Source organism: Neovison vison, chromosome 10 (assembly GCF_020171115.1).
Source record: "Neovison vison isolate M4711 chromosome 10, ASM_NN_V1, whole genome shotgun sequence".
Lineage (NCBI taxonomy): Eukaryota > Metazoa > Chordata > Mammalia > Carnivora > Mustelidae > Neogale > Neogale vison.
In genome coordinates, this window is record NC_058100.1 from 72,014,713 (window position 1) to 72,042,545 (window position 27,833).

Consider the following 27,833-nt stretch of genomic DNA (forward strand, 5'->3'; position numbering starts at 1 on the left):
CCAAGCCTTGCACCCTCAGACCACTGATGGAGTTCACTGACTCATACGCGCCATGCCCTCACTCCTTCTTGGCTCCCCGACAGTGGTCACAGAGCCCTGATTTCAGGTCTCTAGCCATGGCTCCCCTCAGCCTATGGTTTGCTTTTCTGCATTTATAGCTGGGGAAGTGGAGGCCCTGGGAAGGGGGTCAGGGGCTCAGACTGGGACAGGAACTCATGCACCTGCCCTCCCCCAACTGGCCTGCACTCCCCACCCCCTCTTTCAATAGGGCTGCTTTCCCAACATTGTGTCTGGCTTCCCAAGTCCCCAGTTGCCTCTTTCTCATCTTTCTTGGCTGTAACCAGATTTTTGAAAGAGACTGTTTCCTTTGTTGGCTAGTGAGCACTCACACTTCTTGGCCCAGGGGTGAGGAGCAATGTTTTCTTTTTTTTTTTTTTTAAAGATTTTATTTATTTATTTGACAGACAGAGATCAGAAGTAGGCAGAGAAGCAGGCAGAGGGAGAGGAGGAAGCAGGCTCCCCGCTGAGCAGAGAGCCCAATGCGCTTGATCCCAGGACCCTGGGATCATGACCTGATCCGAAGGCAGAGGCTTTAACCCACTGAGCCACCCAGGCGCCCGGAGGAGCAATGTTTTCTTAAATTCCCCAGCTGCCTTCTCCATCTCGTGTCGCCTGGTGGGCATGGGCTGGTCAGGGAAAGTACCCCGGGCCAGAGCAGGACTGACTCAGGGGGACAATGTGACTGTCATTTCTAGGTCATCATCAACAACTACCTCACCATTTAGGACTTTCCTGTTTACCAGGCACGGTGATAAATGCTTTATACACACAAACTATTTGTCCCTACGATAATTCTCTGAAGTAAGTATTATTACCTCAATTTTCAGACAGGAGTCATGGTTAAGATATTTGTTAACAGTACTGATAGAAGGTGGAGGCAGGATTAGAACCCAGCCTGGCCGACTCCAGATTTGGTGGACGGTCTCCTCCATGAATGTCTACTACCTCAGACTCCAGCCTTCGGTGACCGTGGTGAGCAACTCTCCTTTACAGTGGGTATACAGTAGGCATTCGGCAAGTGCACGTGTAGACGCTCACTACATACTTATTGATTAGCTGAGCTAAACAATGGAGCCCCCGTCATCAAAGCAAGTCCCTTCTTCAGCACAGACTGAGGGTTTGGGCCATTTTTCCTTCTCTGGGCTGACCTGAATGTCAGAGACTTCACACTCTGTGACCTGGGGTGGGTTCCTGGCTCTTTGGGTGCCGGTGGGAAAAGTGGGAAAAGTGAAGATGTCGTGCAGAGGGGCAGAGAATTGTAAACAGGTTGAGACAGCAGGCCGGACGCGTTGACCTTCAAAAGGGCTGCTGCAGAAATGGTGAGCTGCTTCGAGCTGCCTGGGGATTTGCTTATTCTGAGACAGACAGCCTCGCTCCTAGAGTCATGAATTTAGGAATACGCCATCCACCCATTGGCGGGCACACCTGGCACCAGTGCCTGCAGCCCTGGGAGTGGGTGTTGGCATGATCGGCGATGCTCATGGTGCCTCGTTCCCTGCCACATGGAGCCGATGGAGACAAGCCTCCTGACTTTTCTTCCTTTTGCTTTGCTCTTGTTGGCTGTCCTCGGCAGAGTTGGTTCTTGGCCATGGAGGTTGGTAGCCAGAAGCTTGACTTCTCACCTCTGACCACCCTAACCCTCCCCCTCCCCCACACTTGCTAACTCCAGTGAAACCATAGCTGCATAGATGTTCAGAGCTGGGAAGGATCTCAGACCAACTGTCTCATTTTAAAGAGGAAAAACTGAGAAGTAGAGAGGAGGAAGTGACTTGCCTAAGGGGACAGATGGCAGAGTGGGGTAAGCCATATTGGACTTCAGCAGCCTGCCTGCCTTGTCTTCCAGAGCCAGGAAACTTTCACTTAGTCTACATGTAAAGTCTTCTATGTCTAATCACGCTGCCTCCAGTTGAGTGATCACCTGGGTGTACCTACACACCATGCACGCATGCGTGTACACACACGTGTACACACACATCGTTCAGAGCCCCCCATCGGTACCTCCCCCGGCTCTGGCAGCTCACTGTCCCCTTCCACCCTCACCAAAGCTCCTGGTCCAGATTTCTATCCCTTGTGGTCTTGCCTTTTCAGGTGGCTAAGGGCTGATGTGACCGTGGAAGGTATCCAGACCCTTGACCTTTCTTCCCTCCTGCACAAGCCAGGATGCCAGACAGAGAGCTTCATCGCTCAGAGTCGCGAAGCCTTAGGTTTGTTACTTACCGTCACTGAGCCTCAGCTTTCTCATTTGGAAAATGGGCATAATAACACACTTAGCTTGGTGCCTGGCACCCAGTCGGCTGATAATGCGTTAGTTACCATTTATTATTGTTAGTGGGACCATCATTATTCTGTGCTTTTCTGGGGGATTTTCCACCTAGCTGGGAGAAGGGGCTGGGGTTCCATAAACTTCTTGATGGTACCGCTTTCTCCCCGTCACACACACACACACACACACACACACGACTAGCATTCTAGGAGTTTAGGAGTCCTTGGGGAGGTTTCAGTCCCTACCCTGGCCCCAACCATTGTCAAACAAGCCGGTGGCATTTCACGGATCTCAGCTCTGCCTGTTGCGAGTTATAAATAACCCCCAGCCATCTGTTCTCTGAAACCCCAATACTGAGCCCAAAAGCAGAAGCTTCCTAGATCCCTGTCTCCATCCTTACCCATCTTCTTCTGTTTCTGGCAGGATTTTTATTTTTTCTGCTTTAGAATTTGAAACTCTTCCCAAGCCTGCGTGTGGACTCTCCATCATCGCAGATGTCGAGGAACTCTCTGGGGAATGGTTCTTTTGGAAGGAAATGCCCATTTAAAGAAATTGCACAGAAGCACTGTGCTCCCTCTCTTAACCCACGGCCCGGCAGGGTCAGCAGCTACACGGCGGATGGAACGTGCACAGAAAACCTGCCAGCCTGTGGGGTACGTGTCCTCACCACCCCACAGCAGATTGGCTCGGGAGCACTAGCTCTCAGAGTCCTCAGAGCTAAGCAAACCCTTAACCTTGTTGGGGTGATAAGTTGAGAATCCCCGGGCCCTTTCTTTGTTCTCATTCCTGCTCCTAAAACACATAGGAGTCCTGTGTGCCTCGGCCCCTCTCAGCCTGCAATGATTAGGTATCATATATATGACCCAAATAGAACAACTGGCTGATCTGGGTGGCTATATGTTATGGACCGAATGTTCGTGTGTCCTCCCAAATTCAGATGGAGTCTTTGGGAAATAATTAGGGTTGGATGAGGTCATGAGGGTGGAGCCCTCATAATGGGATTAGAGCCTTTTAAGAAGACGCAGCAGAGCGCTGACAGCAGAGAGCTTGCCCTCTCTCCGTTTGTACCCACTGAGGAGAGGCCGTGGGAGCAGGGTGCGAAGGCGGCTGTCTGCCAGCCAGGAAGGAGGCCCTCACCAGACCCTGACCATGGCGGCACTCTGACCTTGGATTCCCAGCCTCCAGAACAGTGAGACAATAAATTTCTCTTGCATAAGCCCTCCTGTCTGTGGTATTTTATTATGGCAGCCTGAGCTGACTGAGGTACTCCATAAACACTCCCTCTTCTCAGGAAGAGCATTTCGGCAGACTTTCCTGTTTAGGAGATGACGTCAGCGACTATGGTCTGCTTCTTAGCTGAACCCTGGGTTGGGGGCAGCCATGTTTCTCCCACCACAAGCCAGTTGCTCAGAAATCCATAAGGATGTGAGATATGTAAAGTGTTAAATGTATCAAATTTTACCAAATAGAAAGTAATATTTATAAGTTATGATGTATAACAATAAAAACTCAACAAACACTCATAGTCCTGCAGTCTATTTGAAGGAACAGGATGTGACAGCATTGCCTCTGAATGGCTCCCTCAACTTATCCATCCCCTCCCCGTGGAGCTGAAGGAACCCTCATCATTAATTCTGTGCTTATGATTTCCTTGCTTTTCCTCACCATTTTATCACATTTCTGCCCCCAAATGAGATATGACTTGATTTCATACGTTTGTGAATATTTTATCACAGGAATCAAAGGACACATCTTCTCTGGAGACTGGCTTCTTTCATCTGTGGTGCGTTGCATGGCCCTTCACTTTTCCTTTCATTATAGTGCAGGATTCCATTGCGTGAATATACCACAACTTCTCAATTCTATGGCTGATGGAAAGGGATCCCCCCTCCCAGTTTGGGAGTACTGGATAGTACACTGCCACAGGTGTTCTGCGTGGAAGGGCAGCTCTAGGGTACACACAGAGCAGTGACATTATTGCCTCACAGAGTAAAGACATCCTAACTCCGTTAGCTATGTAAAATCTGTTTCCTAAGGTGACTGCACCCATTTACACTTCCACTAACAGTGATACTGTCAAACTTAAAATTTGTTTATTGGGAGGGATTAAAATGGTATCTCTTGGGGCGTCTGGGTGGCTCAGTCAGTTCAGTGTCTGCCTTGGGCTCAGGTCATGATCCTAGAGTCCCAGGATTGGCTCCGCTCAGTGGGCAGTCTGCTTACCCCTTCTCCTGCTGCCCTTCCACCCACCCCCCACCCCGCTTATACTGTCTCTCTCTTTCTCTCAAATAAATAAATAAAATCTTTTAAAAAAATAAAATGCCATCTCTTGTGGTTAACATTTGCATATCCCTGGTGACTAATAAGGTTGAATATTTTTTCAGATATTTACTGGTCATTTATGTTTCTTCATTTGTGAAATTCCTGTTCAAGTATTTGCCCATTTTTCTATGAGATTGTTTATCATTTTCTTATTGATTGTAGAGTTCCTCATATTCTTCTTCTATTTTTTTTAGGCAGGCTCCATGCCCATCACAGAGCCCAACGTGGGGCTTGAACTCACAACCCCCAAGATTGAGACCTGAGCGGAGTTCAAGAGTCAGACACTGAGCCAAAGGAACCACCTAGGTATCCCTCATATTCTTGATGGTAGTCATTTGTCAGAGAGAAGTATGACAGATAACGTCTTCCACTCTGGTTTCCTTTTCAGTCTTAAGATGTCCTGCTTCTTTTCCTTTAAAGTTAAGCATTTTTGTTCCTGCCTAGGAACTCTGTGCCTAGGAGAAGGTCAAGAAGATAACTTTTTCTGTTTTCTTCCAGAAGTGGTTTTTTTTTTTTTTTTTACCTTTCACATCTGGGTCTCTATGTCTGAACTGAGTTTTGTATACAGTGTGAGGCTGTTGGTGTCCCCAGTGACAAAAGCTGCTGGTGTCCCCACAGAGCAGGCCACCAGGGACCTTGATGGCACTACCATGTGATTGCTTCTTTATTCCTGGCCATCTTCAGACATTCAGGTAAGGCAGTGTCCCTAGCAGTCTTTCTTTGTGGGTATTTTCTGTTTTTGCTCTGTGGTATTGCTGCAGGTTCTTAAATGGACGATTGAGCCCTCCGGGGGCTATTTTTGTTAGTGGGTAACTGTCTGTTGTTTTTTGTGGGGGAACAAAGCCTGATGTCCCCTACTCTGCCATCCTGCTGATGTCACTCCAAAGTTGTTTGCAGTTGATAAATTCTAAATCTGCAATTATTTCTTTTTAGCACTTTAAAGGTTTACTCCATTGTCTCCTGGCTGTCATTGTTTCTGTTGAGGAGTTTGCTAACTGTATGAGGTCTTTTGCAACAATGTGTCTTTATTTTGCCTATTTTTTTTTAAAGATTTTATTTATTTATTTGTCATATAGAGAGAAGCGAGAGCAAGCATAGGCAGACAGAGAGGCAGGCAGAGGCAGAGGGAGAAGCAGGCTCCCTGCCAAGCAAGGAGCCCGATGTGGGACTCGATCCCAGGACGCTAGGATCATGACCTGAACCGAAGGCAGCTGCTTAACCAACTGAGCCACCCAGGCGTCCCTTTATTTTGCCTATTTTTTAAGACTTTCTCTTTGTTTTTGTTTCCTCCAATTTTACTATGATGTATTTTTTTTTCTTTTTCTTCAGGGGAGGGGTATGGATATTCTTAGACTATGGATCTATTGTTGTTGTTGTTGTTTTCTTCATTTCTCTTTCTCCCCTGTGTGTGTGTGTGTGTGTGTGTGTTTTATTCAAGTATAGTTAACATACAGTGTTATATTAGTTTCAGGTGGACAATATAGTGATTCGACAATTCTATATATTACACTGCTCTCCTCACTGCAAGTGTGCTCTTAATCCCCTTCACCTATTTCACCCATCCCCCCACCCATTTTGGAATGTTCTAGGATTTGACATACTTATATTTATTTATTTATTTTTAAGATGTTAAAAAATTTATTTGGCTGGGGGAGGGGAGAGAGACAGAGAGAAAGAGCATGAGCAGGGGGGAGGAGCAGAGGGAGAGGGACAAGCAGACTGCTGAGCACGGAGCCTGATTCGGGGCTCGATCTCAAGACCTTAAGATTATTACCTGAGCCGAAGGCAGATGCTTAATTGACTGAGCCACCCAGGCACCCCAGATTGCTTATATTTAAAGTATCTCTTCAAATACTGCATCTATCCTATCTTTCTTTTCTTCTGGAGCACCAATTACACATATGTCGGGATTTTAACTATATACTATATGTCTTACACATTTTTCTGCCTTTTTGGGAGAGTGATTTTAATTTTCATCTGATTTTTTTCCCATTGATTCATCTTCCAGTTTACCAGTCCTTTCTTTTGCTTTGTTTAATCTGCTATTAGACCCATCAAATGAATTATTTGTTGTTCATTATGTTATTCTATTTTTCAGTCCTAGGATCTCTTCAAGAGAAGAGAATCATTCAAGATTCGATTCCTCTGTTGAAATATACTATCCTTTAATGTATTTCCTTGAATACATTAATCATAGTTATTTTAAAGCCTGTAGCTGATAAATAATAAATCTGAATCACCTATGGGTCTGAGTTTTTTTCTTGGGGATAAGGGTCTTTTTTTTCCCTTTTGGCTTTCAATCTCTTGTGTTGCCAATTTTTGATTGATTGCTAGATATTGTTTTTGATAAACTGTAGAAGATCTAGATGATGCTAACTTCCTCCAGATAAGGATTTAATTTTCTTCTGGCAGGCATATAGATGATGATCAAATTAACTTGATTCAATTGAGACTTGTCTGTTTCCATGTTACCCTTACTTCGAGGATCTAGTTCTTCCAGTGGCTAAATTGAAAGCCTGGGGCCCTGAACTCTAATTTGTCTCTCCTGAACCATAGCATTGCCAACATTTCTACTTGGTTTCTTGAAGCATTGCCTTACATATACACAATTTAGGCAAATTACTTGATGGAAAATTGTCTTTAGAATGTTGTGATCAGTTGAGTACATTTCCCTTTTCTTTGGATCTTGGCCCTTCATCCAAGATGGCTGCCATGGCTTCATGCCTTTAAGCTTTTTTATCTAGCTTTTAAAGTTCTCAGTGTGAGGGCCAATCTGATGCCCGTTACGTTTTTATTTTTTTAATTTTTATTATTTTTAAAAAAGATTTTATTTATTTGACAGAGATCACAAGTAGGCAGAGAGGCAAGTTTTCCCTTTTTGTTGTATTTCTAGAAAAGTTTTTTTTTGAGATAGGGATTATTTATTTCTTGAATTTTGGAGAAAACTATTGACTCAATTTCCTTATTGATAAGACTATTCAGATTTTTTCCCTTGGGTTAGTTTTGGTTAAGTTATATTTTCCTAGAAATTTTTCCATTTTGCCTCGAGTTCCAAAATTTTGCACGTAAAATTTTTCTTAATATCATCTATCTTTTAAAAATCCTTGTAGCTTATGTAATTTTGTCCCCCTTTTTATTCTTCATTTTTTTCTGTCTTCTCTCCTCTTTTTCACATGATCATTCTTGCCAGAATTTTATCAATTTTATTAGGCTTTTCAGAAAAGCTCACTTTTGGCATTATTGACTCTCTCTATTTTCTATTTCATTAGTCCTGGTTCTTATTTTTAATTGTTTTATTCCTTCTACTTTCTTTGAGTTTAATCTGTTGTCCTTTATTAAATTTCTGAAGTTGAATGGTTAACATGTTAATTTTTAATCTTTTTCTTTAAAGGTTTGTTTATTTATTTATTTTAGAGAGAGAGAATGAGAGAATGGGGGAGAGGCAGATGGGGAGAGAAACTTAAGCAGAGTCTGCACTGAGCATGGAACCTAATGCGGGGCTCCATCTCATGAACCCGAGATCACCACCTGAGCTGAAACCGAGCTGGATGCTTAACTGACTGAGCCACCCTGGTGCCCCGCATTTTTAATCTTTTTATTTTCTAATATAAGCATTTGAGATTATGGTTTACTTCTAAAGTACCAGTTTAATTGCATTTAACAAATTTGACATGTAGTGTTTTTGTTTTTAAGCTTTCGTAAATATTTTAATGTCTATTATAATTTACTCTTTAACCTATGAATTATTATATGTTTTTATAGCTCTTTCATGGATGATATTTTCACTAAGAATAATAATTCTAGGTTGAGAGGTTTTTTTTTAGTATATTAATGATAGAACTCTACTGTCTTCTGGCTTTCACTATAGATGAAAAAAGCAGTCAGTATAATTGTCCTTTACTTGAAGGTTATATCTTTTCTCTCCAACTGCTTTTACTATCTTTTCATTCTTTTGAATTAAAAAAATTGAGGCATTCTGAAAATTTCACTGTGATGTGGTCTAGATGTGGATTACCTTTTATTTATACTGCTTGTGACTAGCTGGGCTTCCCAATTTAGTGGGCGGTTATCAGTTATCTATTCTTCAGTCCTAAGAAAATGTCAGCTATTTAATTTCAAATACTAAGTCACTCCTTCTTTCTCTCATGTCTTCCAGGATTCCAACTTAATTTTTCTGTCGAACTTTCCATCTCTTGTGAATCTGACCTGCATTCTGGATAATTTCTTCAGATCTGTCTTACAGTACAATAATTCTCACTTCAGCTTTGTCTAATTTGCTGTTAAACCTGCCACTTCATTTTTAAAACTTTTTTTTTAATTGGGAAAATGCAACACAATTCAGAAAAGTGTGAAAAATATAAACACACATCTTAGCCATTAATTCTGATATAAATTCCAAGTAATAGCCCTAAAAATAGAACATGATCAAGAGTCCAGAAGCCCCTTGTGTGTCCTTTCATGATTTCTAACTCCTACCTCCATAAGAGGTAACCACCACTCTGACTTCAATGTAATTAATGTCTTTGCTTCTCTTTATAGTTTTAGCAGCTCTGTCCATTTTTGTCTGTTCTCTTTAATAATTTGTATATATTTGGAGTCTTGCTTCTTTTATTCAACATGCTCTTTGAAAGTTAATCCATGTTTGTACCAGTGGTTCATTTACTTTCACTGCTGTGAGGTAGTCTATTATATGACTATATTATGCATTTTCATTCTATTTTGTTGAGTTAGTTCTTCCCCCTTGTTGAGGAGGAACCCCTTTCAACAATGCTGCTATGAACATTGGTGTATGTATTTGTATATATGTACACCACTGTATATGTATGTTGGAGTGCATGTGCTGTTTCCCTAGGCTATATACTAGGAATGAACTTGTTGGGTCACAGATTACGTCTATCTTTAATTTTGCTAGATAATTCAAACCTGGTTGTGCCACTAATTTTTAAATTTCAGTTGTTTTACTTCATTCATTTTGAGATTTTTTTTTTTTTTGGTTCTTCTCCAAATCTGCTTGACAATATACTCCCTTGCTTTTTAATCATATGTTAAATGTCTTCAAGTCTGCACATTTACTTACTGAATGTACTATTTTTTTTTAAAGATTTTATTCATTCATTTGACAGAGAGAGACCACAAGTAGGCAGAGAGGCAGGTTGAGAGAGAGAGAGAGGGAAGCAGGCTCCCTGTTGAGCAGAGAGCCTGATGTGGGGCTCGATCCCAGGATCCTGGGATCATGACCTGAACCAAAGGCAGAGACTTTAACCCACTGAGCCACCCAGGCGCCCCTGAATGTACTATTTTTGATCATTCCAAAATAAAAACTTTGCAGGTTTGATTCTGCTGTCTCAGGGCTTCTTGACCTTGGCACTGTTGTATTATGAGCTAGGCAAGTCTTCATTGTGGGAAGCTGTCCTGGGCATCGCAGGATGTTTAACAGCATCCCTGGTCTCTACACGCTAGATCGTGTAACTCACATTTCTTCCTTTCCAGTTGTGACAACCAAAAATATCCCCTGCAGGGCAAAATTACCCGGGACTGTGAACCACTATGCTTTCTAATTTTTTTTTTTCTTCTGGGACCTCACTCATGGGGTCTTGTTTCCTTGTGTTTTATGATTTGTTTTTTTTTTTTTTTTTTTTTACCATAAGCTCATGTTGCTTAGGGCTATGGCTGTGGAAATTCTCTAATGCCTGGGTTGAAAGTGTTTTCCTCCCAGACTGTTTCTCATTTCCAACTGCCAAGCACCTGAGGGCACTGGCAGCTCAGGATCCCCCAAAAAGTAAATTCTTAACTGTGATTATTTGGGCTACCTAGATAGTGTGAATTTGGGCAGCAACTCTGCTCAGTGGCTAGCTGGTAGTTGCTAATTCTCAAGAGAGATGTTTTTTTGCCTTCTATTCAGTGCAAGTAGGTAGAGCATGGCTTAATTTTTAATTTGCCCTTATAATAAGCTGTGCTTTGGGCTCTAGGTTTATAGGTTTATGCTGGGAGTGCAGCCCCCTCATTAGACTCCTCACCTTGGACAAGCCCTCCAGTGCGCTGTGAGTTTGTGAAAGTTGAAGCTCATTGTTAATGCTGACGTCAGTGTGAGGTTCTCGCTGGCTTCTGCTTTCATGGCTTGAGGCTTCCAAATTCATCTTTCATTCTCTTCCAGTCAATTCATGCATTTTAAAAGTGGTGTTTTTATTTGTTGGTTTGGTTTGTTTTGCTTTAAGAAAAAGCCCCAAGTCAATACGGCTTTCAACGCATTTTTAAAATACCACAAATAAGTTTGAAAAGTTGTCTGCCATTTTGCTGTTTCTGTAGCTGGACGACCTGGATCTCATTCATGAGCCTGCTCAGAAATATAGATACCATCCCGAAACGTTCTGATATCCTTGTTTTAATTGTTGTAGCTTGCTGAACCAAAATAGCTGAGTTTGACACAAGTTCAATGTCATTTCCTTCAAGAATTAACTCAGATTTCTGGGCTTGAGATACTGAACAAGCAACACCTGGCCTCATCCAAACCCTGTGGATCTATTTGTCACCCAAGAAATTTCAGATTTTAACCAGGGAACCATTCTCCCGAGTAACGACGTTGATGGGGAAGTGAGCATACCCAGACCTCAGCTTGTAATGGAAGCCCAGTGTAAGGCCCTTGATCGTGTTCCATACATGACTACGGAGAGTGTGGATGGTAGCCAGTTCTTTTCTAGGTCCCACCATTTGGAGGACGAAGCCTCTTCTTTTTCTTTCCAGGGAGACTGCGTTCTACAGTGATGTGATTGAAGACTCTTTGCAGGGCTCCTCTGGGGCCCATCAGAGTAACAGCACATCAGAGTGATGTCAACATGTTCTGGAACGTCTAAGGCTGAGAAAGGTCTTCATTCTCACAGTCGATGAGGCAGAGTCAAAAGAGGTTTTCAGTGGTTTTATCTGGTATTTTTAGTTGCCTTTAGTGAGACGATCAATCAGTAAACTCCTCTGCTATATTTGGGCTCCTCTGAAGCCCACCACTTTTAAAAAATTAATACCAATAGTGAAGACTGCTGAACAAATGTATGGATTTTTAACAGCCACACAAAAGCAGTACAAAACCGAATTAACATAGTTGATACATGAGTGCACTCCTGTGCACCTGTCCTAGATGTGGGTCAGTTTGGAGAATATCAGTGAAGTCCATGCGGACAGGTGTTTAATAAAGGGAGCTGTGGAATGTCCTTCAGTCAGGTATGTGTCAGCATAGACCCTGGGTATACATCGCTAGTGACTGTTCTCAGGGTTAGTCTCAGTTGTTTTATGGAAAGAAGGAAATGGACCCAAACATCACCTAGAGTTAGACCACACAACAGATGCATTATTCATTGCCTTCTTAAATTCTAGGAAGACTAAGTCCTCTTGATGGGCATAGTTGACTTTCAGCGTAGAAGTTCCCTGGAGATGAAGCCCCATTGGTAAGGCTGATGCTCCATGGTTCGGATCCATCCTCAGGTTTATGAAAAGTGGCCAAGAGCACTTAGGGCAGATTGCCAGGATCAGAGTCCAAGCGCCCCCACTTAAAAGGTTTTGCTTCTCAACTTCTCTGGGTCTCTGTTTTACTACCAGGAAGTGAGACTAATACTAGAAACTACCCCACAGATTTGTTGTACAGCGTGTATGAATAAGTGCACATAAGACACCAAGAATAGTGCTGGGAATATATAAACACTCAGTAGATGTTAACTTTAAAAATCTAAAACAACAAAACAAAACAAAACAAAAACCCCAAAACCAGAAACTTGGAGCAAAACTCATACTTAGCAAAATCCAAGAGTTTCTCCTAAAAGGTGATGTCACACCCATCAGAGAGCGTTGCGTTTCTTTACCATTGGTAGTTTCACTGCACTCAGAGTAGTCAAGCAATAAGAAAGGAAAGCAGATGCCAGTGGTCAGTCACTTAGTCTGTGGGTCCAGCTGAAGTTCCGCACGAGCATCTCCTCCATCTAATGCATCAGCAGTGTTTTACTTTCAAGATGGGAGTGTTTACAAGTCTTGTCACATCACTGAGACGTGAGCCGCCTGATGTCTGATGAGTTAGTTGGGTCCTTCAAAGCCTTTTAATTCTCTGTGGCGGGAAAGCAGTTCAATAAATCATTCCGACAACTTTCCATGATGTCATCACTCAATAGCATCAACATAAACAATGTTTCCATACTCCGTTTTATCTTCTTCCAAATTTCCAATAAACCAGCAAAAGCCCACAAAGGAAGAAAATTCAGTTTTGGTGACTTGCTCTGTGGAGTCATGTAATGAATGTGATTTTTGCCAAGTGCACGGTCCATACTCAAAAAAAAATGATGTCATGCCAACTCCTGCCAATGGGACTAAACTGCTGAGACCCTTCTGCAGCCATCTTTGCTTTTGTCTGTGGGAGTCCTGTCCATCTGCAGTGAGCTCTGTTGCATGCTTATAGCCACACTCTTTTTAACAACCTCTTCTTGGGAGGTTGAGGTCTGGTTTTGTCAGAAGTCTCTGGTGGACTGCCTTTTGGGACCAGGGGGCCAAAGTGTTTCCCTGGTCTCATGGAGAGCCGGGCCTGATAAGTGTGGGTCTTGCTTTGAGTTTCTGCACTTTTTGCTTGTTTTCTTTAAGTTAGCATTTGTTGGGCACTTACTCTGTGCCAGGGAGCTATTCTAGGTGCTTTCCATTGGATTCATTCAATTGGGAAGGCAATAGGAAGCCTAAGCCACATTTGGTTCTTCTCAGTGGGGTAGGGGCAAAGCAAGAGAGGTCCAAGTCACAACCATCGTCTTCCTGCAGGCACACCTTTGCCTGGCACTTCCTGAAGGCCCGACTGTCCACCCAGTATCTCAGGCAGGGACCTAGAAGGACCTCCCTTCCTTCCCACATCCCATATGCTCTTGGCCCCTCATGGTCTCTCCCTCACTGGCTTACCTCTATTACAGCACTTTTCACATTGATCTGGAACCATCTATCTCCCTGTCCATCTTCCCGTCTGAGGACAGAGATTGTTCCATCTCTGAATGCTTGATGCCATAGCAGACCCTCAAAATATGTTCATTGCATAAACAAATAATACTCTATCATCTCTACATAAGAATTTCTCAGGTTAACCATTCTGTCCCCATCCTATTAACCATCCCAGTTGAGGGTCCTGCTCTTTCCCATCAGAACTCTTCAAGTAACCTCCCAACTGATGGTTCTTCTCTCCACGTTGGCTTACCACCCACTTTCCTCATCCTCTCAAGAGGCATTAAACACTGCAGTGCTTCTCTTTGCCCTGGAATAATTCAAGGTCTCATCACGTGTCTCTGTTTCTCCTGAGTTATGTTTGGCCATGCCAAATGGGAGTGTGTGTGTGCTCGGTGTGTGTGTGTGTGTGTGTGTAGGTTTCAGTGCTTTTGCTCATGTGCCTTCTACCTAGAATGCTAGCCCCTTTTCTCTGCCTGCTAATCTCCTGCCCAACCTTTGAGACCCAGTTTGTGAGGGCTTCTGGGACTCTAGAGCTTCCAGCTTCACAAGATTAGATCTGTGGTTGAGCATTTGTTGATTGTCACTGCTTATAGATCAATGTCCCCCTTCCTACCTACTAGACTCTGAGCCCCTTAAGATCCTGAGCTTGGGGGTACCTGGGTGGCTCAGATGGTTAAATGCCTGCTTGTGGCTTAGGCCATGATCTTCAGGTCCTGGGATTGAGCCCCATGTCAGGCTCCCAGCTCAGCGATGAGTTTGCTTCTCCCTCTCCCTCTGGTGCTCCCCCTGCTTGTGCACACTCTCTCTCTTTCTCTGTTTCTGTCTCTGTATCTCTCTCTAGTGAATAAATAAAATCTTAAAAAAAAAAAAAGAGAGAGAGAGAGAGAGAGAGAGATCCTGAGCTTGGTATCCCTACCTCCTTGGTAAGCTTTAAAAAGATAATGGAGCGGGGCGCCTGGGTGGCTCAGTGGGTTAAAGCCTCTCCTTCGGCTCAGGTCACGATCCCAGGGTCCTGAGATCGAGCCCCGCATCAGGCTCTCTGCTCTGCGGGGAGCCTGCTTCCTCCTCTCTCTCTCTCTCTGACTGCCTCTCTGCCTACTTGTGATCTCTGTCTGTCAAAAAAAAAAAAAAAAAAAGATAATGGAGGAGGAGCAGGAGGGAGGTGTACATCTGTGTACGGTGAAAACTGCTTTCAGCCCAAAGACCCTGGAGGAAGATCCCGAGTGGCTGACATGGCTGTGAAGATGGTCCAACTCCCAGAACATGAACTTTTACTCCAGCTTCCCTGCCTCATCTCTCCGTCTATGCCCTCCTCCCTCCCTCTCTCCTTCTTTTCTTGTATTCATTTTCCTTCCCTTCCTTCTTCCTGTTGCTATTTAGCATTAATCCTATATTGCACGAAACAATATTATGGCAATGGTAATGGGAATAAGTGATAATAATAGCATACCCACAATTCTGCTACTGAAACAAATCTGATTGTTTTCATTTGTCTAGATTCCCTTCCCATCTTTGTATGCCCACATCATTTTCAGAGTTGTAATCATAATGCAGTTTTAATTTTGTAGTCTACTTTTTAACTTAATATCAGAAGCATTTTCCATGCTCCTACATAGTCTTCATAATTATCATTTTAATGGCTGCATAATATTCCGTAGAATAGATATTCCAAGTTTTACTTAACTATTTCCTTTCTGCTGGACAGCTCCAGTTTTTCCCTGTGACAGAGTGCTGTCATACCCAGGATCTTTTACTTCTCTTTCTTGTTCCTCCCTGTTCACTCTTCTTCACTTTCTTTCTCTTCATTCTATCTTGTGTCTCCTTCTATCTCCTTGACCATAGCTGTTTTCTAGAACACTAATTTGTCCCCAAGTTGATATGGAGGTCATCTTAGAGGGACCCAGGATTTTGGAAAAAAAAAAAAAAAAAGACTACGAATTGGTATTAAATGCTCCTAAGGTTACTTTTGCTATTTTTGTACCCTTAAAACAGTGTAAATGGTTAACTTTCTTGCCCCTAAGGGGTAGGAACAAAGGATGGGCAGGACGAGCCTATGACAGGGACTTAGTGTTTGTAAGGGAAGGAAAAGAGAGATGACCTGAATGTCTATCGATAGGGAAATAGCTAAGGAAATCATGATGTGTCTATGCTCAGAATATTATGTATCATTTAAAGGGATTAATAGGGGCACCTGGATAGTGCAGTCAGTTAAGTGTTTGCCTTTGGCTCAGGTCATGATCCCAGGGCCCTGGGATTGAGCCCCACATACCCCACCCTTGCTCAGCTGCTTCTCCCTCTGCCTGCCACCCCCCCTGCTTGTGCTGTCATGTGAGTTCTTTTTCTCTCAATAAATAAATAAAATCTTAAAAAATAAGGATATGGAGGTACCAGCTTAGGTAGATAAGACTTTTTTTAAAAAGTGAATTTAGTTGCAGAATATTTGTAGTTACAACTTACATAAAAAACAAAACAAAACAAAACAAAAAAACCAGCAAAACCCAAAGCCACATGATAGTGCCTTGTGTTTTCTGTAGCTACATGCAGCCAGGTTGTTACCAGCCTAGCTGGCACCAGGGACCACCTCTCTGTTTAGGAGAAAAAGGGTGGATTTGGGGCGACCAATCGAAGGGAATCGGAGCCTGAACTACAGTGGTTTCATTTTTGTTTTAATCAAGGAAACTGCATTCACGTATTGCTTGTGTAACAAAACATTAATTAAATGAATTAAATGTTGCCCCTGTTGTATCTTTCTGCTTGCATTGTACACTGACCCGCCCAGATTCAGGCGCTGTCTGTGAAGAAACGAAACGTTCATAAGAGAATGCTGCTAAATATACAAATGTTCTTTTGGGAAGAGGGGCTTGTTGCTTCCCCCACCCCCACCCCGCCCCTGCTGGTATGTAGGCTGTTTCAGACGGTACTGGGGGAGCCCGGTGGGGAAGCTCTTCCATCCAGGAGATGACGATGCCAGTGATTCAGTCCCTGCCTCTCAGCCAGTGCTCCCCACCCCCATCCTGGCAGGTGGAAGCTGAGGGTTTTGAAGTGTAGTCTCTTGTGCTGAATCCTGGACGGAGGACAACAGATGGGGCCACACAGCCTTGCTGCTCAGACCGAGGGGAACAGGTGGAGGCTCTGCTGGCGATTCATGAGTGGTGCAGGCAGGCGGAGTGCCCAGCTCAAGGCCGGTGACAGCTGGGCAGCACGTGGGCCGGAGAGGGAGCAGGGGCCGGGGGTGCGCTGGGGTGGGTGGGTTCAGCCATGGAGAGGAGGCACGAGAGGGCAGAGGGTAAGGGAGGGAAAGAGGGAGAATTCCTCTTGCCCACCCCCGCCCAGCCCACCAGGGAGATTGGGGCAGGACGGAGGTCAGAGGTCCCAGGCTGACCTGAAAGGCTTCGGGAGCATCGGGCTAAGTGGACATGGTGAGGGAGTAGAGGGTTCCTTTTCTGCCCCTTTGCCTTCCTCCCCCATCCCCAGCTGTCCTCTACCTAGCCCTAAACCCGAGGCATTTGGGCCATTCCAGCAGCTGTGCCAGGCCTTTGGCTGGGTCAGGGCCCAGGCAGGGGAGGGAAGCAGCTGCCACCCCTCCCCTTGCAACCAGGGAGAGGAGCGCAATGAGGTGACCAGGTTGGGAAGTCATGAACACATGAGAGGACAGTCCATGCTTTTACGCCCAAAACTCCCACCTGCCTACTGCACCCCTCACCCCATCTCTCTTTAGTTAAGTGAAGAATAGGAAAGGTAAGTTAAGGGAACTATGAAAATAGTGATAATTATCAGTAACATTTACAGAACACTTACTGTATGCACAGGGCTACCGATTTCATAATTTCTCCCTGTATCCTTCCAACAGCCCACTATGAAAGTATAGGAACTTCCATTTTACAGGTGAGAAAACTGAGGCTTCTTGGTTAAGTAACATTCTCGAAGTCAGACACTAAGAAGGGACAGAAGTAAGATTTGATGTCGTATTTGTTTGGCACAAGAGACCAAACCCATAACCTTTGAGGAGAACTGATTGAGCAAAACACTCACGGAGAGCCAGCACTCCCCCCATTTCCAGAAACAGCAAGAACTGGATGGGCCTAAATTAGCCTTTTTCATTGTCAGAACGAAGAGCAGTTAAATGAGATAGGGTGGAAGGTAAAGGAAGCTAGAAAATCCTTGTCTCTGGGGTTTTTCTGCAATAGTACAATCTCATCCCTTTGGGCTGGTTTAGGACACCTGCCCTGGAAAAAAGGGAACCAAGCACTTTGGGCGGGGCATCATGAGACAGGCGTCTCCCCATTCCCTCTGCGTGGACAGAATTGCTGGCTTGCCTAGACCTCAGGCCTCTTGGTCTTATCTTAGAGCTTTCTGTCTGAGCAAGACAGAGCCATGGAGCCGGGGGTGGGGGTGGGGGTCGGTTTTTTGGGGGTGGGGCTCGGACTGTGTCTCCCTCTGGCCTGGTGCGTTCTGCCCGTGGTACATCCCACCTGACGTGACGCCTGGCGCAGCGCACCTGCGAGTTGCCCTAGCCTGAGCCCAGGTAAGGCTTCTTGTACCAGCCTCAGGAATCCGGCACAGAGCGGGGAGAGCGAGAGGGACGCGAGCGGGTGCAGCCCAGGGCAGCTCCTCGCTCCACGCCCAGACTACCGTCCGGCCAGCAGGGGGAGCCCGAGGCCCAGGCAACAGCCCCGAGCGGGGCGGTTTCTTTTGGTCCCGTTGCTATGGGTCAACGGATCCACCCACCACGCTGAGCCTTAGTTTCCTGGTCTGAGAAATGGGAAATACTTCATCAGCAAAGCTGTGGGAGTTAAATGAGTTTTAGACAATAAAGTGTTGCTAGACTCGCTTCCTATTCTCTTGTACTTTGTTATTCTGGACATTCAGCATTCAGTAAATGTTTCTTGAGCTCCGCTAGACGCTAGAAACCCATTTTCAGTCCTGGATGAAGCCTGTTTAACTTGTGGGTGGCAGACAGAGGTTACAATGGAAAATCTTGGCAACGGGAGGGCTCCTCTGTGCCTCCCCTGCCCCTGACCAGATAGAGTGGATGGCTCCAATAGAGTGGCAGGCATTCCAGCAAACTCCTGTTTATTCCTCTGGCCTGGAATTTGGGGCTTTGGGGTGGGCCCCCAGAAAATGCAGGGAGCCCAGGCCACAGCCCATCCCTCCGCCCTGACTTTAGGAAAATGCACTTACTGCAAAGAGCTTTCCCACACAACCCAGGGCTCTCTGGTGACAGAGCCTTGGGCTCGGGGCAGAACGGCAAGGCAGATGTGAATGGAATAATCCCTGAGCAGCATTCAGAGTTCTGCTTAAAATCAGGGTGAGATGAGCTGAGAGAATGGGCTGAAGCCAGGATCTGTGGCCAAGCCTGAGATTTTTCAAAGGTCTCTTGTCTGTTCTTTTCCCAAGTATGTGGCCCCATTTGGATGCTGCTGTGCGACGACGGAGTCAGTGCCTAGTGGTTGGACTCCTGGCTCCCATCCCTGCTGGGCGGGGCTTCCATCAGCCGATGGATCTCTGTGGAAGCCTGTGTGCCGGCCGGCTTTCCAGCTCTTTCCTTACAAGAAGGCTCAGCTTTGGTGTGCCCTGCCCTCCCCCACCCCCAGGACACGGTCCCAAAAGCACCTGATGAGGAATTCAGTGTGACAAGGTGACTGTTCACACTGGTTATGCTGCTTTTCAAATTCCAGATATTTTGTTCCCTTGGGGGATGTTTTGCAAAAAACCATGGACCTGAATGGGAGACCGGTTTCAATATCAGCCTTTGGTGGTCTCAGGCCTCCCTTTGAGCCTCTGTGTTTTAACCTGTGAAAGGGGATCATGAGAGCTTCTGCAGCAGGCAGCAGGACGATGCCTTGGATAGATGGGACAAAGGTCCAGGCACGTGGTCCGGCCCCTCTTTCTGTCTGTATCTCCCCCAAACAAGTGAAAACACATGTTCACACAGAAACTCATACAGGAATTTCATAGTGGCATTGTTTATAATAACCTCAAAGTGGACATCACCCAGATGTCCACCCACCGATGAGTGGGTCAACACAGTGTGGTACAGACATGGGCTGGAATATTCCTCAGTCCTCAAAAAGAATGCAGTACTGACACATGTACTACACAGGTGAATGCTGAAGACCTTAGGCCAGCTGGAAGGAGCCAGCCACAGAGGACTGCATGTATGGTTCCATTCATATGAAGGCTCCAGGAGAGGAAAACCCACAGAGACTGTGAGCAGATTAGTGACTGCCTGGATCTGTGTAGGAGAGGATAGGGGTTGGGCAATGAATGCTAATGAGTGCAAGGGTTTTTTTTTTTTTTTGAGGGTGACGAAAGTGTTCTCAAATTAAACGATGGTGACGGCTGCACAATTCTGTAATTATGCTGAAACATCATTGAGTTGTACACTTCAAATGGGGAAAATTTATGATAGGTAAGTTAGGGATCAGTAAAACTGCTTTAAAAAATGCAACTGGGTGTCCTGAATTTAATCTAGAAACTCTTCTTCTGCCCCTCCTTCTCTCTTTCCCCCAATCTTCCTGGCCCTCTTCTCGTTCTCAGAACATACAGAAGGTTAACAGGTATACTTCTCTTTCTTGAGGGGCAGGGGAACAGTTGGATGTGCAGGAAGGACTAGGCAAGCATCAGGGAATCCAGAATCTACCCTGCTTGACCTACAACAGAAGCCACAGGAGCACCCCTGCCTCGATTTCCCCTTCTGCTCAGTGTGAGGACAGGAAGCTGGGGATCCGTGCCCTTGTATCCTGGAGATAGTGTCCGGGGAGTCCAGGAAGGTGGGGAACATGGTAGGATGGGGTGGGCTGTGCGGGCAGCTCTAATGAGTCTGGTCCATGGTAGAGCCGACTCGGGGTCTTCCCGGCAGTGGCGGGGTGTAGGGGGATGGCAGAGAGGTACATCTTTGGCTGCAGTCCCGGCCACAGAAACCAAAAAATCCATGGCTGGCGCCCTGTGGGCTAGGGTCAGGTGTGGATCCAGGCCATGGGCTGCCCTGTGAGGAGTTGCTGGTGAATGGAGAAGGCTGAGTCTTTAATTGGTGCACAGCCTGACTAGGCAAACCGTTGGCTGTGGTCTTGGGTGGGGGTAGGGGTGGGGTGGGGAGTGGGGGAGAGACGGGCTGGGGCAGAAGGCTCAGGGGCCTGCCCTCAACACTCAGTGTGGCGGGGAGGGAGGGGCTTGGAGATGGTGGAGATGTACCTCCAGGTCTGTGAGCATCCAGAGCTCCGTGCCCAGCCAGTTGTCACCAACCACTTCGGATACTTGACAAGTGGGGTCTGTTCTGGGTTCCTCTTCCCTCTGATTCATCTCTTCCTTGCCCCTGCTTCGCTCCCTCAGGCTGTGCGCATGCTCAGATCTCCCGCCTAAACCCAACCTCTTTGTGACCCCACTCTCCTGCAGCTAACAGTCCATCTTTTATTCTCCTCCCTGCCACTCTCTTTCAAAGCCTTGTTTGCACCCGCGCCCCCGCCCCCCTTTCCTACCTGCTCCAGCGCTAACTCTGGAGATAGTGCTTCTCCCCGCCCCCCCCCGCTCCTCCCCCCTCTCATCACCAAATCCTATCACTTCCCCCTCAGATCCTTCACGGCTGCTCTCCAGGCCCGAACCACTCAGCACCCTTCCTCCCGAAACACCTGCTACCCTGCTCCTCCCTCTGGCTGTTCTTCCCCGTGCGGTGCCGTGGGCACAGCCAGCTTCTTTCCAATTTTTCTTCCGCAGGCTCCCCCTGAGCGGTCTCCTCTCTCCCAGAGCTCTGACCTCCATCTTGATGGAGACGACCCAGCTGGAGCTCTGACCGTCTCCTGGGTCATGTCCCCAAGCCTGCAAGCCCTTGCGCCTGGATGTCCCCTTAAGCACATCCCACGCAACCTGTCCTCCCGCGCCCCGCCCCTGAAAGCTGCCTCTCCTGCTTCCTGTCCATCTCGAAGTCTCCAGCACTCCCCAGGAGCCCCAGCTAGAAATCCAAGTCATCGCTCTCCCCGGCTGCTCTGCGTCACTGGCCAAGGAGCCTGGGAGTCCCATGTGACATCTCTCTTGTCCATTTTCTCTGCTCCCACAGCTTCCTCTTAGGTCTGGCTTTTAATCTTTGGCCAAGCCAGGTCTTCTTGTTGTACCTCTCCCTTCTGCAATCCACTCCGCACTGGGCCGCCGAAGGTCTTTCCAAAGCATCTTTCAGATCCTTCCGCCTCCTGCTCAAAAATGCCTGGAGGCTTCCCATCACTAATAGCGCAGGTCCTGATATCTGTCTAGTGATTTACACCCTGAAAAGCACTTTTGAACAAATAAAACAGGTAATGTAATTATTCCTCTTTTTTTTTTTTTAAGATTTTATTTATTTATTTGACAGGCAGAGGTCACAAGTAGGTGGAGAGGCAGGCAGAGAAAGAGAGGAGGAAGCAGGCTCCCTGCTGAGCAGAGAGCCCCATGCATGCGGGGCTCAATCCCAGATGCGCTCAATCCCAGGACCCTGGGATCATGACCTGAGCCAAAGGCAGAGGCTCCAACCCACTGAGCCACCCAGGCGCCCCAGTAATTATTCCTCTTTTATGGAAAGAAGGACCAAGGCTTAGAGGGACTCAGTGGTTGGGGTTCACCCAGTGCTGTGGGGGATGAGGTGTGTGTGACTGGGGCTGAGGCCTTCTGGATTCAACTGGGTGCATGGCCCATGGGAGTCTTCTCAGCCTCCCCCAGGGGGCCACCAGCAGCATGGCCCTCAGCTATCACCCCGCTGCCCAGCTGTCACCCCGCTGCCCTGCCCACCCTGCTGCTCAGCACCCTAGCCACAGCCCTGGTCTTTCTCAGAAACACCACCTCCATGCCAAGCACTTCTCCCCAAACTCAGAGCACCCGGCTCCTCCTCCAAGGCCCCCAGGCGGGCTGGCCCAGTGAGCTCTCTGCCTTCTCTGTGGCATCTGGAACATATCTCCTGGAGCTTTAGCTAATTCTGAGTAGGCTTGACGCTAGTCCTATCCTCTGGGTACCACACTCTGAGCTCTTGGACAGCACGTTGGAACAGTGCCATCTTCATCGTAGGTCCCTAATAAATACTACTTGTGCAAACCGATGAATGGACGAGGCCGCTGGAGAGTCTCTTTTCCAGGAACCCCTTCCAGACCAATGGGTTCAGTGATTCCAATCACCCCCCGACCCTCACTCATCCTTCCAGGAGTAAAACTCACCACATCTGGGTCAGTCCCAGCTCTGCCAGGTGGCTTCCGTTGAACCTCACCAGGCTTCAGTTGACAATGGCTTTGCTACCTGCCATTAAGTGGGATGCTCTATATGGGACATAATGCGCGTCTTTATAAACAGTTGCTGTGTACCCGGCGCACCTTTATTCTCATGGAAGTATGTACCCATTCGATGTTGGTTCTGCCTAGTGTGCTAGCAGTACCTCCTCCCCCCGGTGAGCGCGGGAGGCTGTGAACACCAACCGGGGTTTGAAGAGCTGGTGCTCAAGGGGTTCCCTGAGTGATCCATGGGGCCGGGGGCTGGGGCAGAGCTCATTTCTGGATGTCTGCCCTGGCACCAGGCTCTGTCCCATCTCATGGGTGGGTTTGACCAAGTTTATTGCCCCTCTGGGTCTCGGTTTCCTTATCTATACAACGAACATGTTGGGTTGAACTTCAGATTTCCAAGTTTTTTAAAGCCCCAGAGCCCATTAAATCTTATATTCAAATAAAATCTCACACCAGGAAGCCACCTGTAAGATCAGTCAGAGCACAGATCCTCTAGCTGAAGTGTGGGTGGCTTTGCGAGCCTCTAAGACCTGAGCCTCCTCCTGAGCCTCCTTCCCAGTCTTGGGCGGGGGGGTGCTCTGCCAAGCCCTGAAGGGTCCTCAGCTCCTAGTGCTACTCGCCCACCCCACGCCACTGGTGAGAGGGCTGCCAGTCACTCTTCTGGGCCTGGCATTTTAAGCTCTTTTTCATCCCTGCTGAAATTCAACAAGACAGGGGCAGAAGGAAGGGGGAGGGCATGGGGAGGAAAGAGCCAGGTTGGAAAGACATCCTGATCCTTGCAGGAGGCATGGATATTGCTCAAACCAGTGTTCCCCACCTGATTGGAGCTTTCTGGAAATCATGAGGGAGACTTCAGTTTTCTTATCTCTCTATCCCCAGGGCTCAGCTCACTTTCTGATACAAAAGAGGGGTGCGATAAATTTGTTGAATAGGGTAAAAGAATGAATGAATGAACAAAGGAACAATGAGGCTGACAAAGACATGAAAGTGACATCCTCCTTCAGGAACAGCTTTGCGCTGTCTGGATAACTTGGACTAACTAGCCCTGACCCAACCCATGCATCCCCTGCCCTCACAAGCACACAGGCACGCCGGGGATACTCAGGCCGCACTGAAGCTCCTTCCCCAGCATCTCCCCAACAGGAGCCTCTGACCTGGGAGAGGGGAGAAGAGATGAGGAGGCAGAGAGACCTACATTCCAAATCTGAAGAGGGAGGGAACTTGGGGGAAGTCACCACAGGGCCTTGGAAGTGGGGTCCCCAGGGGAAAGGCCAGGGGCTTCCCAGCCATCCAGAAATCTTCCCCTCCTACCTGCCCGCCCTGGTGCCACCCTCCTCCCCCTTCTCCTTGTGCACATGCCGCCCAGAACAATGTTGAGAAACACCAGAGGGACCAAAATAACCTCCTGCCTGCTGGAAAGGGAAAAGAGACAAATCTTAAAACCTCATCCAGTCCCCCAGGCTTCTCTGGGGGCCTTGCTGGCCTTGCTACCTCATCCTTGCTACCCTGCCCCCTCCCTGGGAATGGCTTCCCTCCTTGGATAGGCCCTCCCCTGTCTAGTTTGGAGAATTCTAGGAAGGGGGGCATGGAAGTTTGCCCCTCAGGAGCGCTACACTTCAGCCCTCCCTCTTCTCTCTACACCCCTGCCTCAGCACAGAGACTGCACGGGTGAGGGGCCTGGAGAAGCCCAGGATAGGGTGGAAGAGGAATGTAGGCCGTGGGAGCATTTAGACTCATTGTGATATTATCTTACTCCCAGAGCTGCATGCTAGATAGAAGCTTTTCATTGGGTCCCTTTAGGGGCCCCCAAATCTGGTCCTTGTGGGATTTAGCACAACTAGCCACACCGAGCAATTTCTAGAATTTTGCACTCCCCTACTCCTTCCATTGCCGATACTACCCCACTGCCTGGTGCTGCCTACTTGCCTTGTGGATAAAATTTCTGTGCTAGCCACTCTCCATAAGTCAGCTCACAAAGCCCTCGCAATTGCGGTGAGGTGGTATTTATATGCCCATTTTATGGATGAGAAAACCAAGACTCAGCTGTTCAAGTCAGGGGAAAGCATGAAGGGTCATGCACGAGTAGACCCCATAGGGAGGGTCGTCCCATCTGAGGGTCCTGGACATACTTCGAAAGCCAGAGAGTTTTTGGCTCAATGTAAATTCTGGATATCTTGTTCGACGTGTTGCGCCTACAGTTTCCCACATTGTTGTTTTCCCACTATAGACCTCCAACGTCCCCCTTCCCCTGCCACAAAACTCTCTTCCTCTCAGTCCTGGAATCTGCTCCAGATGGATTAGCAAGGACTCACAGTGTTTCTAGGTGGAAAGCCACAGCACCCATGGTCTCCATCTCGGCCACGTTTCCCACCTTGGAATGAACTAACCAGCTTTTGGAGCTGGAGAGGATGAAAGATGTCAGTTGTCTAAGCTGGCCAATGGATAAACGGAAGCCAAGGGAGAAAATATGATTTGCCTGGACGGCGCATCCAGTGAGTGGCAGAGTAAGGCCTAGAAGTCAGCTTTCAGCTCTTCTGACTCTTAATTAAGTGCTCTTTTCACGTCACCAAATGGCTTTGATGTTCAGGAGTGCTGTGCTTGCCATAGACACTTCCACACTCCCTCCTGCCCAGAAGCCTCTGAGGAGATGGTGTGTTTTTTCCCAGAACAACTCTCTGGGCCATCCCCTGACTGGGCCAGCCCAGTTCTCAAACAGGCCAGTCTAATCCCCCAGGAGGCCTGGCCCCCGGAACAGGCAGAGGTTGAGGGAGGAAGGGAGGGAGGGAGAAGAAAGAGGAAAGAAGGGAAGAGGGTTTTGGTTCATTTACCTAGAACTGAAGAAAAACAAACGATCTACAGGTATTAGACAAACATAGCCACTACATATCAACCACCCACAGTAAGAAGAATAGGGGGTGGGCTCAGGTGCCCTCCAGAGCAGAAGATGCTAGAAGGTTGGATAGGGTGATGCAATCCCCTCCCCGCTCCCCTGCCCCCTCCCCAGGCTGGACCTGCCTGGGTCTTGGGGGGGGGGGGAAGCAGAGGTTTTCTATCAGCTACATGAGTGAAAATCAGGGGGCTGAGTGAAAATCAAAAGACAGCCTTGATCCCAAAAGAACTTGGGCCAAGACAAGGGTTCAAGGCAGGGGGACAGACGCACAGGTTGGCATGTTCACGTGGCATGGGGAGTAAGCAGAATGTCGGGATGTCATTGGGAGTGTTGAGGAAGTCTGCAGAGGAATAGGAGGGAAAGGAAGGGAAAAGAAAGTGGGTACTACCCCCTTTCTCCAACTGGGCTCTGGGGAAGGACTGCAATTTGACTGCCAGAGGCACAGAATCCTTGCTCCCCCTGAAGGCAGAAATGGAAGTGATCTTTCCCCAAGCTCAGTTTCTTCCCCCTCCCCCAGGAAGACTCAACCTGCCCTTACCTCCTTGAGGCTGCTCAGCTTCCAGCCCCAGCCCATCCCCACTGTGCTTCAGCCAGACCACTCCCCCCTCCACAGAAGCCTTATGCTCACCCTCCTCTGGGCAGAACATTTTTCTGGAGATCCGGAGACCCAACAAGGGGGCAGTGCCCACAGGGGCCGGGGTGTTGGCCGGGTGGCACTGATTCTCTTTGCCTGACAGCCCGACTCTCTTTGCCCTCCCAAGCCCTTTTCCAATATCCACGAGCAAGGATTTCTTTTTTTTTTTTTTTTTTTAAAGATTTTATTTATTTATTTGACAGAGAGAAATCACAAGTAGGACAAGTAGGCAGAGAGGCAGGCAGAGAGAGAGGAAGGAAAGCAGGCCCCCCGCCGAGCAGAGAGCCCGATGCGGGACTCGATCCCAGGACCCTGAGATCATGACCCGAGCCAAAGGCAGCGGCCCAACCCACTGAGCCACCCAGGCGCCCCGAGCAAGGATTTCTTAGGTCAGAGACACAGTGTTCTGGGTGAGGGTCTGCCCCCAGGTGGCCCTCGGTGGGTCCCAGTCGGCCACCTAAACTGTAACTGCACCAGGAGGCAACCAAGGGAGGGATCAGGATGGGGCAGTGTGGAGAGCACTGTGACAGGAGTCAGGAGCCTGGTTTCTGACTCTCACCCCCTTGGGATTTTGCTGTGCCATCTGGCGGAAGTCCCCTCCTTCCCCGAGTCTGCTTCTTTATCTATAACATGAGGGGATTGGACTGGCTACCTTTTGGCTTAGGTATTGTGTCACGAAGAGGGAGGAGGAGGAGGAAAGAAAAGGGGCACAAGAGGGAGTGACAGTGGCAGAGATCATCTTAGGAAGACAGGTCACTCCTCTCAGTCCCAGTGCCCTCATTTGTAAAATGGACATTGCTAACAGGTGAACAAGCAGTTCTGAAAGATAGAGGAGAAAGGAATATAATGACTCAGGACAGAGCCTACAAAGTAATGTGCTGTGGAAGGATGTTAGTTTCTGAGAATAGGCAGGGACTGGCTTCATGGGAGAGCAGGGTTTCAGCAGTGAGGGGTAGGAGCGTGGGGGGGGGTGGCGGGGTGGGGGGTAGGGGCTGCTTCTAGCTGACAGCTGGGAGGAGGTCCTGGGTGGGGGGGGAACCCTGCAGGTGAGAGGCCAGGCCGCCGCCAGGTGCAGGGGTCCGCTGAGGCCAGACCGGGGCTCCCGGCATCTCGCATTGAGAAGCGAGCCAGTGAACACACGGAGGCTTCCCGTCTGTCCACTCCTGAGGCTGGATTCACACGCCAGACCCTGCGAAAAGCTCACATTTTCCCAGCTTTTCTCACCCAGAATCACTTCCTTTGTTTAGAGGAGGGGGTGGGGGAGGAGACGGAGGGCGAGGAGGGAGGGGCCCGCGGGTGCTGCCGCCGCCCCCGCCCCCTCCCGGTGTGCGGAGCCGGGTTGTCACTCAGCTCCCGAGCCGGGGGCGACGGAGGCGCTGGCGCCCGAGTGGAGTCCCAGCCAGCGACCATCCCCCTGGACCTGACAGGCTGGCCTTGGATCGTGCAGGCATCCCCGGAGCGGGCGGCTGCCGAAGG

General features: G+C 47.8%; 1 pseudogene; it reads right to left on the bottom strand.

Annotated features, from left to right (window-relative positions):
• Positions 1-10,967: 10,967 nt before the first annotated feature.
• Positions 10,968-13,866, bottom strand: LOC122918004 (annotated as a pseudogene).
• Positions 13,867-27,833: the final 13,967 nt, after the last annotated feature.